Consider the following 12,228-nt stretch of genomic DNA (forward strand, 5'->3'; position numbering starts at 1 on the left):
TTGGAAAAGGGGTTGAAGGTAAGCTAGATAATGGTTGAGTATTTCAAAATTTCTGGCGTAGGCAACTGGTATTCATCAACATGGGTATACATGAAAACAATTTGGTGGCAAGATGATGGGTTCAGTTCTAAACATGCTGTGTATGAGATAAATGACTGTGGAAAACCTGGTAGATATTTGGAAATATGCATCAAGATCTCAAGCAAAAGGTCTTGACTGATAGATTTAAAAGCCAATTAATAGTATTAATAGTAAGTGAAGTCTTAGTTGTATATGAGATTACCCAGGGAGAATAAATAAAGTCAAAAGAGAAAAGAAGCCAGGATTGTATTTGGGGGACAACACTGATGGGTAGTCTGAAGAGGAAGAATCTTCAAGGACCAAGAAGAAGGAATGAAAAAGGTTAGAGAAAAATTAGGAGAGTGTTATTGGAGCCAGTGCTAGAAAGAGTTTCAAGAAGGAGAGAGCAACACAGTCAAACTCTTTGGGTAATGATTGCAAAGGTCATTGGATTTGAGAATTGTTCACTTATTCAACAGATATTTACTGAGTACCCATTTGGAATGTGCTAGATGCTAGAGATTCAATAATGAAGAACAAAAAATGGATCTGTTCTTTCATGGAATTTATAATCTTGTGGGGGAGAGAGACATTAATCAAAGAACTACTAAAATAAGTGTAAAATCATGACTCATACCTTAAAATTTTTTAATAGTTTATTTGAGCAAAAATTGATTTGAATTGGGCAGCATGAAACCAGAAGTGGTTAGGAGCACTCCACCAACAGGAGCTGTGAAAGAGGATTTTATAGAGAATAGGAAGAGGCAAAGTAAGGCAACTATTGATTGGTTAAAGCTTAAAGTCAGGTTGGCTGTTTGTGATTGTTTGCCCTTAGTGTTATGATTTCATAACCTTGAGGCATTTACAGGCTTAGAATTTGTTTTGCTTACAATTTGCTTTGTAGGCTGTCATGACATTAGAGCCACATCAGTCTAATGACCTCCTGGTTGAATTAATTTAACAATTCCTCCCTTTTGGTCATCCTCTCATATGTGAGAGATTGGCCAAAAATTTGGTATTAGTGTCAGTCTCAGTCACCATCAGAGTTAAATTGCTCGTCTCATTGTGAAACTCATAGGTTATGATGTCAGATCCCTGGAAGAATTATTTTTGCTGTTCATTTTGTTGCTCACTTTGTTTCTGTTTCTCCAAGTACAGTGAGACCATCTGATGTACTGCTGATGGCTGTGACATTTAAGACCACTGAGAAAACACAGTGCATCAGGGAGACTACAATGATAACTGTTAGGAAGATAATACCGAAAGGCTGAAGTGTACTTCTTAGCCAGGGCCGCTGTGAACCAAACCAGTTGGTATCAAATAAATCAAAGAATGTACCAGAAGGGGCATCAGCCTGTTTTAGCCAGGTAGCTTGTTTGTTGATTTCTTGTATTTGCTGCAATACCAGAAATGTTGATCCAGGTACAGCAGGAGGTATTGCTATAGCACAGACTCCTTCTTGTTCAGCCAATAAGTAATCTAAAGCAATTCTATTATCTAAAACCACCTTTGTAAGAAAATGAAGGACCTTGTTGTGTAGCTATAGCCTAAGCAGTAGATTCAGCTATAGTTGCCAGTATTAAGGAACATTTTCTTTCCATGTATTAACAGAGAGAAAAGGCAAAAAGAATAAAGGTTTCATACTGGAGATGAAGATCTTGATCTGTGATCCTGAGACAGCTGTCTACCACAAGATGCCATCTGATTTTGGGGAGGAACTTCCCCAATCAGTTTTAATTTTAGATCTTCAGCTGGTGTGCAATTCCGGGAGTCTGAATGAGCCTTTTGTAGTTGGGGGATGTGGACCCAAAGTTCAAGTCTGAGTAGTGAGGAAGACTTGGTATGGTTCCTTCCAAGGGAGTTCAAGGGAAGTCTTTGTTCTTAGTGATTCCAAATCAGAAGGGTGGGAGAAAATTGGAAACATTAGTTTGGAGAGTTTTCGCCAGATATTTGAGGAAACTAGAAGAATTCAGGATCCAGTATGGTTTACAGTTATGTAATAAAACCTCAAAGACAATGAACAGGACAAAAGATATGTTGTGTTATAATTTTATACTGAACATAATTTTTTCCTCTGTAATCACCCACATTGTCTTTCTTTTTTTAAAAAATTGGAGTATAATTGCTTCACAATGTTGTGTTAGTTTCCGCTGCACAGTGAAGTGAATCAGCCATACGCATACACACATCACCTCCCTCTTGGACCTCCCTCCCCCCACCATCCCACCCAACTAGGTCATCTCAGAGCATGGAGCTGAGCTCCCTGTGCTGTACAGCAGGTTCCCACTAGCTATCTATTTTACACATGGTGGTGTATTTATGTCAAACCTAATCTCTCAATTCATCCCACCCTCCCCTTTCACCCCCCACCCCCCATGTCCACACGTCCATTCTCTACATCTGCCTTTCTATTCCTGCCTTGCAAATAGGTTCATCTGTACCATTTTTCTAGATTCCACATATATGCGTTAATATGTGATATTTGTTTTTCTCTTTCTGACTTACTTCACTCTGTATGACAGACTCTAGGTCCATCTACATCTCTACAAATGACCCAATTTCATTTCTTTTTATGGCTGAGTAATATTCCATTATGTATATGTACCACATCTTCTTTATCCATTCATCTGTCGATGGACATTTAGGTTGTTTCCATGTCCTGGCTATTGTAAATAGTGCTGCAATGGACACTGGGGTACATGTGTCTTTTTGAATTATGTTTTTCTCAGGGTATATGCCCAGCAGTGGGATTGCTGGCTCATATGGTAGGTTTATTTTTAGTTTTTTAAGGAAGGAAACCATAAACAAGATGAAAAGACAACCCACAGAATGGGAGAAAATATTTGCGAATGAAGCAACAGACAAAGGATTAATCTCCAGAATATACAAACAGCTCATGCAGCTCAATATCAAAAAAGTAAACAACCCTCATTGTCTTTCAAAGATAATCACAGTGGGTCTAATTTCTTTGCAAAATAAGTCTAGTCTCTTTAAGTGGCCTGATTATTTACCTAAGTATCCAAGAACAGTGATTGATCATACAGGGTTTTTAAAAACCTGCTTTGCTGGAACTTTTCATAAGGAATCTTTAAGTTGAACTTTTAAAAGCCTTCCTAGGCTAAGAAACCAAGCCAAGAACTCACCATCAGACTTCACCTGGAATACCTATATTTTGGGGGTGAATTCCTCTCTTCTTGAGGTCTCCTAGGATATCCTGAGGTTCCTGGGCCTGCCAGGAAATGACCTTTCTTACTTACTTAGTAAGACTGCTAGGAACCCTGAAATTGAGGTACAAGGCTGGTTTTTCCAAGGAGCTTTTATTGGCTCCATAAAGTCAACTTTACTTCCTTAAAACTGTCTAGTCATATCTGATTTTATGCATAATTTCAAATGTGACAGTCAAAGCCTTGGTAATATAACCAATGTTTCCAACTGTGTCCTATTATAAGGAGAAGAGATTCTTACTGAACTTATAAAATTGCTATATTGCCATGAAAATAAGAATAATAAGTTTCTGAATTCTGGAGGGATCAAGTAGGGAGAAAATGTATGTTTCAATTCTGTTTAGAGATATATTTTATAAAATTAGTGTAAGTCATAGATAATTTAAGAGAAAAAGTTTTCCTTAAATCTAGAAAAATAAAACATTAAGGAACCAATAGTGTTTCAGAGAAAAAATTGTAAAAAAAATTATAATTATCATCATTCATTTATTCAATCCCGTATTATTAATTCTTGCTCTGCTTGAATCCAGTTTTCCCATTAGTTCTGGGAATTCTTACCCAGTTCAGTTTAATGATATTAAACTTATCAGAAGCCTATATTCTAGAGTACTTGTCACAGTCCTTTCCATGAATCTCTCTAAAGATGAATCACCTTTGCAAAAGCATCAGAGTAAAACAATAACTGTCTGTAAATGACAAAAAGACTTTAAAAAAGTGGCCACAGTCAAAAATCTGATGAGAATTCATTGATAAGGAAAATGTAGTTATTTCTATGACATACAATAATTTAGGATAATAATTGGACAAGGGGAGTATTGACAAATTTCTAGAAACTTTATAAACAATTTCTGGAATACAGAAAGTCCCCTACATATGAACCTTCAAGTTGCAAACTTTCAAAGATGCGAACGTGCATTCACATGTCCAACATATAAGTTAGTTCACGTGTCTGGCGTACGTTGTCATGTGCGTGCATCCTCTACAAGTGGTTGTGCTTTTGTGTACTTTATTGTACAGTACTGTATAGAGTACAGTAGTACAGTATCTTTATTTCAAGCCCAGGATCTCCAGAAGCAAGCGTGAAAGCAGTGGTGATGTAGCTGGTACTGCTAAGAAGCACCAAGCAATAATGATGGAGACAAAAGTGAAAATAATTGAGAGAGTGGAGTGAGGCAAAAAGACAGTAGATGTTGCTCATTCTTATAACATGAATCGTTCAACCATCAGCACGATTCTAAAGAAAAAGGACAAGATCATGGAACATGTGAAGTCTACTGTGCTGATGATGTGGACAGTAGTATCGAAGAAGCATGGAAAAGTGATAGAGGAGATGGAGAAACTTCTCAGTGTATGGATACAGGATCAGCATCAGCTTTGAGTCCCTCTCAGCTTAATGCTGATTCAAGAGAAAGTTAAAAGCCTTTATGAAGACTTGAAGAAGAAACATGGGGAAGAATCAGAGGATGCATCTTTTTTTTTTTTTTTTTTTTTTTTTTGCGGTACGCGGGCCTCTCACTGTTGTGGCCTCTCCCGTTGCGGAGCACAGGCTCCGGACGCGCAGGCTCAGCGGCCATGGCTCACGGGCCCAGCCGCTCCACGGCATGTGGGATCTTCCTGGACCGGGGCACGAACCCGTGTCCCCTGCATCGGCAGGCGGACTCCCAACCACTGCGCCACCAGGGAAGCCCAGGATGCATCTTTTAATGCCAGCCATGGCTGTTGTCATCGGTTCAAGGCTAGAGTTAACCTTCACAACATAAAAGTAAGTGGTGAGGCAGTGAGTGCAGATACGGTAGCTGCCCGGGAATTTCCTGAAACACTTTGAGAAATTACTGATGAAGGCGTGTATTTACCTGAGCTGGTTTTTAATGTGGATGAGACAGGACTGAACTGGAAGAGGATGCCGGACCGAAGTTACATCATTAAGGAGGAATAGATGATGCCAGGCTATAAAGCAGCAAAGAATAGTCTAACATAGTCTAACTCTGTTGTTTGGTGGCAATGCTTCCAGCGATATGAAGCTGAAGCCTTGCTTAGTTTATTATTCAGAGAACCCAAGAGCCCTTAAAAACATAGCCAAGGGCTCACTCCTTGTTTTGTGGAAGAGTAACCCCAAAGCCTGGGTTACACAGACAATTTTCCAGGACTGGTTTTTCCACCACTTTATTCCAGAGGTAGAGAAGTATTGCTTGGAGAAGGATGTCCCATTCAACATTTTTTGCTGCTCGAAAATGCTCTGGGCCACCCCCCATTCACCCATTCATGGATAACTTTCATCCCAACATCAAAGTAGTGTATCTGCTACCGAATATACATGGCTCATCCAACCTATGGACCAGGGAGTCATAGCGACTTCCAAGAAATATTATTTACGTCACACTTTTCATCAGACAGTAAAGGTGAGTGATGAATCAGGAACAACCTTGTGACAATTTTGGAAGAATTATAACATCTACAAGACCATAAAAAACATTGACTTTGCTTGGCATGAGGTTACGGCTGTCACCATGAATGGGGTTTGGAAGAACCTTTGCCTGCAGTTTGTTCACGATTTTTGTGGATTTGAGAAGGTGGATGAGGAGTCCAAAGAGGTTCTCAGCAACTTAGTGACCCTCAGCAAGAAGCTGGAGCTAGATCTGCAAGAGGACGACTTCATTGAACACCTTGCTGTGCAACACGAGGAGCTTGCTAATGAAGACCTGATGGAACTGGAGGCCGAGAGAAAGGACGAAGAGACACAAGAGGAAGAAGTAACTGAAGAACCAAAGAGATTCATGATGCAGGAAATGGCAAGGGAATTTTCTTTATTTGAGGGGGAACTGTTTTGAGGCACAGAACCCAAATGTAGTACAGTACACAAAGGTTGCAGCAGTCATTCAGAATGCAATCCAGTGCTTCTGTGTCATCTATGACAAGAAAAGAAGAGCCACTACCCAGACATCACTGGATCACTTTTTCAAGAGGGTAGATAGAATTGAATCCAGCAAGGAGACAGAAGCTATGCCATTGATGTCAGGCGTGAGTGAAATGGCAGCTTGCCCTCCAATTCCTATTGCTGATGATCCTTCAGCTCTACCATTTCCCACCTCTTCTCCCTCCTCCATTCAGTACCTCTTCTTGCCTGTTCACTCAACGCCAGCTCCTGTATGCCAGCTGTTGTACTGTATTACTGTACTTTTCAAGGTACTGTACTGTAAGATTAAAAATGTTTTCTTTATGTATTATTTGTGTGAGAAGTATTATAAACCTATTACAGTGCAGTACTGGATAGCCAATTGTGTTAGTTGGGTACCTAGGCTAACTTTGGTGGACTTACAAACGTGCTCTCGGAATGGGACTCGTTCGTAAGTAGGGGACTTACTGTATCTATATTAGGTACATATATCCATACACATAACCTAAGAAGGTTTATCATCACTTCTTATTTGACAGTGCTTCCCAAGTAATTTAACATACCAAATAAACTAATTAACATCTCTTTTTTACAAGGTGATAGACAAATCCTTTGAGATTTTCCAGGGGACCTCTGGGAAATCTCAGTTACTTTGAGATCAAAATGACTCCATTTAGAATTTGACTTGGGGAAGTTGTCAAAATGTCAAAATGTTTGAACATTTGACTAAATAGGATGTCAGATCATTATGAATGTACCTAATTATTTAACCAAAGTAACAGTAGAAGACTTTAAAGTCAAACAAAGAAGATTACATAGTTGTGAGCAAAACTTAGCTCTTTTAATATTGAGAAGACTAGATTTTCTTAAGTAATCAAAGACTTGACAAAGACAATGTGAAGCACAGTAAATTATTTTGGTAAGACACAAAATCTTTGCTTTCCAGGTGTATTACCCAAAAGATAAAAAAATGCCTTTCACAGTCTCTTACCAAGAGCAGACCGATAGTCCAAAATGACTTTGTCCTTTTAACAGAGAGAGAGAAAACCAAATTCTAATTTTGTACCAGTGTATTTTTGATATTAAAACTCATTCTTTAAAACTTAAATAAATTCATTCCAATTTTAGTTTGCTTGACCACAGATGAATTCTTTTTCCTAGATTCCTTTTCCATAAACCTTCTGAAACTTTAAAAATATCCATTCTTTTGTCCTATGTTTTTTCCTCTTTCTCATTCTGGAATAACTGATCATTCTACTTCCTTACCTACATTTCGTACACAGTTTCCTTTCACCCTTATTATTTCTAAGCAGTTTTAATTACATATATAGATTAGAATTCCTAACCCTTAGAATCCTTTATTCCTAGTGAAAACTAAGAAGTAAGCAATGGTGGACAGTCTGTTTCCCTAGCATTCTGTGGGTTGGCAAATTTATAAATGTATTTCACAATTTCTGGAAGTATATTCTTCCTCATAGTAAATTTTTTTTTTTTTTTTTTTTTTGCGGTACACGGGCCTCTCACTGTTGTGGCCTCTCCCATTGCAGAGCACAGGCTCCGGACGCGCAGGCTCAGTGGCCATGGCTCACGGGCCCAGCCGCTCCGTGGCATGTGGGATCCTCCCGGACTGGGGCACGAACCCATGTCCCCTGCATCGGCAGGCGGACTCTCAACCACTGCACCACCAGGGAAGCCCCTTATGGTAAAATTTTTAATGTGGCACAAAACATTTACTAATAGACCAAATAGAAAGTCAAAAGTAGAAAAACCTATTTTCAATCATTAATGTTTTAGTATTTTATCTTATTTAGAAATGATCTGAATATTCAATGAATATTGAATATTCATTTAGTTTATCTCAGTGTAACTTTAAGGTTTCAAAGTACCAAAAAGATTTTGGAAAATTTTAAAGTAAACATAACATAAAGCATAATTATTGTTGAAAAATTTATTTATAAACTTTTATCTTACATCTATTTAATTCACTTGTTCTTAACAATTATGTTTAGATTACTGTAAAAATTTCACAAGGCATTAAACAACTATCAATCATTTTAAGTTTTCATTCTTGCTGACAAATTCTGTGACAGAGGTGACATGAGCTTATTTGACTGTTAGTAAACCTTGGTAGAATAAAGTATTATATTTAATGCCACTGACTCTAAAGACATGCCTGTTTTAATTACACTAAGAAACTTAAACTAGCTTTTAGTTACTGAATATTATCCTAAATCACAGAACTTGAAAAACATTTGGGTTAGTTCCCATATTTCTGAGAGTATACTCAATTTATATAAATGCTTGTTTGTCTTTAAGCCAATTAAATAGAGCTCTTTACAAATTAATTTTGGCAATACCAAAATATAGCTGCAAATACGGTGCAACACACATTTCTGCCCAGCCATATTTTTGGGGCCCCCAACCTAATAGTTGCCAAACCAAGTTCTCAGGATACAAAACAAGACAAACAGGGAGGCAATAGCTGTCCCTGGGAGAGAAAGGATTGCTAATCAATGTTTTTGCCTGCCAGTCTGAATTTGGAAAGGAAGGGACAATGTGAAATTTTACCTTGCTTTTTTGACCAGGCACCACAGATAGAGATCTGGGAAAGCTGACTTTGGTAAGTATTCTTACCTTCTTCTGGCTTCTGCCAATTTTCCCAGGATCCCATCTGTAGGCTCTGGAGTGAGTGGGTTTGTCTCAGCAGGTCTCATTATGGTCACCAGAAACTGTAGGGGAGGAAAAATAATTTTCCCTCTACCCTTGATGGTGAGTACTTGGCTGAGACCCCTTTTTCTCTAGGATACCTCATAAATAGATAAGCTTATCTAGGTTAAAAGTTCTCCCCTGTAATTCAAGATTATCTTTGGTAAGGTTAACCTACTTGTTCAGCTTTAAAACAAAATTTTATTCACCTGTGGCCTCACACTGGATCCAGTCCAGCTTAAGTCAGACCCAGGCTGATCCTGGACCCAGACTGGTTTTATAAGCTGGACCCAGTCAGACTCAGGCTGATTCTGGACCAATCTGGAAAAAGAAATGCTCAATTAAAGTCTAAAAGCACATAACACAAAAGCTGTGGAGCTAGGTTCTAGGATCCAAGAGGGACTTACCCACAACCTCCAGAGGCAGCAAGAAAACAGTGAGGTCAAGGGGCTCCACAGATACCTATGTTTGGTTGCTGGTTGCTCCTGGCAGCTGTTGGTGGTGGGGAGGAGGAGGGGTCTCCTTTGGTTTCTCCTTCTAATACCAGAACTGTTAAAAGATACACTGAGGCATATTAAAAAAGATTGAGTTTATTTGAGCAAAAATTGATTTGAATCTGGGAGTGCCAAACCAGAATTGGTTTGGAGTGCTCCCACTCTGATAACTTCTATGAAGCAAAGATATATGGCGACTCTGATAAGAATAGGTTCAGGGGCTTCCCTGGTGGCACAGTGGTTGAGAGTCTGCCTGCAGATGCAGGGGACGCGGGTTCATGTGTTCCCACATGCCACGGAGCGGCTGGGCCCGTGAGCCATGGCCACTGAGCCTGCGCGTCCGGAGCCTGTGCCCCGCAACGGTAGAGGCCACGACAGTGAGAGGCCTGTGTACCGCAAAAAAAAAAAAAAAAGAATAGGTTCAGTGAAGAGGTAAAGAGAAAATTCAGATCAGTTAGTCCCTTCATTTATCTCCAGTTTTTTTATTGTTTGATAACTTCATTCCCAATTTTCCCTCAAGGATTTAAATTCCTTTGTAAGCAGAAATCTATAGCTTTTACTAGAAAAATAATGTTTTAACAAAAAGATCAGCCTCCTAAGATATCTTGAGTCTGTGATTCACCGCTTAACTAGTCAAGCAAACTTGGGATAACTGAGTCTTAAATTTTTGTTTATGGTTTTCATAGGGATTGATACAAATAATGCATTTGTAAGATAAATAGAACAGAACAAGTGTTGGTAGTTATTATTTTTGGAAGGTATTATTTTTGGAATTTATTATTTCCATGTGGTGTATGGAAATTTCACTGGACTTGGGTGTTAGGCTGAGTTATTTTGTTCTTGGTTCTATCACTAATGATACAAACTTCAGTAGTTTTTAAACTTCTTTTGCTCTTAATTTACTCTGTGAAATGGGAATAGCAGTACTTACCTAATAAACATGTAGAAAGTAGGAAAATGCTTGGTGATGCATCAAATATGGATTGGTAAATCGTACGCCAGCGTTAGCTTTTTCAGATTCTGGGTTCATAATTTGTAGGTGGTTGTTTCGGTTTAAAGAATGACAGATAACAGTTTGCACACCTTGCAGTGGACCTAAACTATCTAGGCAGGTAGCAGTTAAGGATCAAATCCTTGCTCACCTTTCCAATCTTGTTCTGGGCAATTTCCATAGTAGTTCCCTGGTTCCAGCTATAAGCAACTAGTTGTATTTTTCTTAATATTGCACCTGTGCTTCTGAATGTGCTATATATTCTGTGCAAAATGACTTTTCCTCTTTATTGCCCTGAATAACTCCTACTCATTCTTTACATTAAATTTAAAAGTCACTTCCTCAGGTATAACTAGGTGTGCCTCCTCGCAGCATTTACCATGTTGATATGAATTGTTGGTACCATTATCTCCTATACACAGGTGGTAACAAATACCTATTGTTTTAATGATTGTTTCATATTTAAACTGACCTCACCAGTAAGGTATGAAGGAGAAATAGTTTCTGTTTTGACTTTTCTATTTAAAATATGTCTGAGTTCTTATAATTACGAAATGTTATCAATTTGCATTACATAAGGAGCTTGCCAGTCTTGACTTTCTGACCTTTGGAAAATTTGGCACTTTCCATTTATTTAAGCAGACAAAGGGTCAGTCCTACCCTTTAGGGGTGAGCTTATTCCACAGTGGAGGAAATACCATTTATATTGAGAGCTGCATGGCTTGTTGGATACTTGGCTGGAATCATAAAAAAGGAGAATTCCTTAAGTGTCATTAAGCCCTGTAACTCTCTGTTATTGTTATCATCAGGTTTTCTGCCGAATGAGGAGATAACATTTGTATAGAAACATAAGGAAAAGGGACTCTTGACTAGGAGCCATCTGGAAATAAATAAGCAGACTTTGTTGCATGATTACAGTAGTGTAATGTCCTGTTTCTGCTCTGCAAGAAAATCTGAGTTGGATTTCCTGATGATGGCATGTGGCAGGGAGGATCCTACTGCAAATCTCTGCCCTGCATGGCTGTATCCAGAGTGGGCAGGGTGAAGTGCAAAAAGAACATGGAACTCAGCATCAGAGTTCGAATTCTGGGAGTTTGAATTCTCCTTCAGCCTGTAACAAAATATATGACTTGACTTTCTCAACCTCAGTTTCCTTATTTTGAAATGAGGTCAATGATGTCTGCTTCACTGGTTTGGGGTCAGGATTAAACACAATTATTTTACACAAATCAAGTGGTATGCAAGTGAAATAATTTTAATAGGGATCTCTTGAAAATGCAGTCATTTTAAGCTAAAGAAATTAATTTCTTGTGGTGAAATATTGGATTTTATTCCAGTTGGTGATAGTGGAGGGGGCTATGTTTGAGCAGACAATGCTTTCTCTCTACATTAAATCATACTACATGAGCAACATGATATAGTCAGTATAATGTTGTAGCAATGATGAGGATATAAGGTTGATTTGATTTATCATTAGATGTATACTATTTTTTCCTCTCTTCATTTTATAATTATTTTACTCCCAAAACTTTTGACATTTACATATAAAGATTAGACAATAAGAAAAAATATACAAATGTTTTTACATTATTATTTATAGCTTCTTTCATTGACTCTGTTTTTTGCCTTTGTGAAAAGATCAATTAATTTTAAAAAAGGACTAATGGGTTTTTTTAAGGAGTGGTAATAGCTAGAAATATCAATTTCATGAACTGATTCTCTAATCTCATTCTGCCTGTCGCTTATCTCTCAGCAAATGATTTGAATTGAGATAATAGAAGTATTGAGAGAAAGATAAGCAAGCAAAGTAAGCAGGTGAAAGAAGTTACAGATAGACAAGGATAGTTCCAACTAGACTTT

This window comes from Pseudorca crassidens, chromosome 3 (assembly GCF_039906515.1).
Source record: "Pseudorca crassidens isolate mPseCra1 chromosome 3, mPseCra1.hap1, whole genome shotgun sequence".
Classification (NCBI taxonomy): Eukaryota; Metazoa; Chordata; class Mammalia; order Artiodactyla; family Delphinidae; genus Pseudorca; species Pseudorca crassidens.